Source organism: Lampetra planeri, unplaced genomic scaffold (genome assembly GCF_965212315.1).
Source record: "Lampetra planeri unplaced genomic scaffold, kcLamPlan1.2.h2 scaffold_488, whole genome shotgun sequence".
Taxonomy (NCBI): Eukaryota; Metazoa; Chordata; class Hyperoartia; order Petromyzontiformes; family Petromyzontidae; genus Lampetra; species Lampetra planeri.
In genome coordinates, this window is record NW_027615311.1 from 22,848 (window position 1) to 23,814 (window position 967).

Here is a 967-nt window from a genome sequence, read left to right on the forward strand (position 1 = left end):
GTGTCTCTATGGATCTCTGTGTGTCTCCATGGGTCTCTGTGTGTCTCTATGTGTCTCTCAGCGTCTGTCAGCCTCTTGCGTTGAGCGATTTAATTGCTCAACGAAATCTACAGCGGCTCAGCGAGATCTTACGCCGGCTAAAACAATTAAAATAATCATCATAATAATATATAGTTTAACTATTAAACGTGTTTGACCGCGTATCTTTAGTAGGTGATAAGAGGCATGGTTAGTGGTGGTGTTGATGCCTAGTCCCATATGGTCTAGTGGTTAGGATTCCTGGTTTTCACCCAGGCGGCCCGGGTTCAATTCCCGGTATGGGAACTACCGATTTTTTTATTGTAATTGTTTTTAATCGTTTTGTTGTTTTTTTTATTTTCCAACAGCAGTGGCAGTAGTTGCATTGATTAAATGCATTTTTTTCAAAGAGTTTTTTCTGTTTGTGTTTTTATTATCCAACAGCGGTGGTAGTTGTTCGATTTAAAGCTTTCGTGACTGCAGGGATTCATCTTATTTTTCACCTGAGGACGGCTGCTTGCGTTGTGGCCGAAACGTCGTGAGAATTATTTTATTGTTTTATTTTTATTATTTTATTACTTCCCTTCTACGTGGTGACTTTACCGAAAGAACCAAGAAGAGCGGTGGTAGTAGTTCAGTAAAGTCACGTAGATAAAAAAAAAAATTTAAAATAATAAAGCAAAAAAAAACCCCCACGACGTTTCGATCGCAACACAACGTTGTGGCTATTTTTAGCTTTTATTATTTTGAATTCATTAACATTTTTCTTTATTTTATTTTTTATTTTCTACCTACGTGACTTTACCGAAAGAACCAATAATATAGTAGTTGTGTTAATTAAACACAAATAAATCGTTGTTTTGTGTTTTTATTTGATGTTAGTCCTCGAAGGAGCTGCCCTGCCTGGTGGCGCTGTAGTGTCACAGCGCCCCCTGCTGTTCAGAAGCTG

General features: G+C 38.0%; 1 non-coding gene across 1 annotated transcript; it reads left to right on the forward strand.

The window, feature by feature from the left end:
* The first annotated feature begins 252 nt into the window (after nucleotides 1-252).
* Nucleotides 253-324, forward strand: TRNAE-UUC (transfer RNA glutamic acid (anticodon UUC)). The gene has a single exon. It is a non-coding gene; the product is annotated as a tRNA-Glu (tRNA).
* The last annotated feature ends 643 nt before the right edge of the window (nucleotides 325-967 follow it).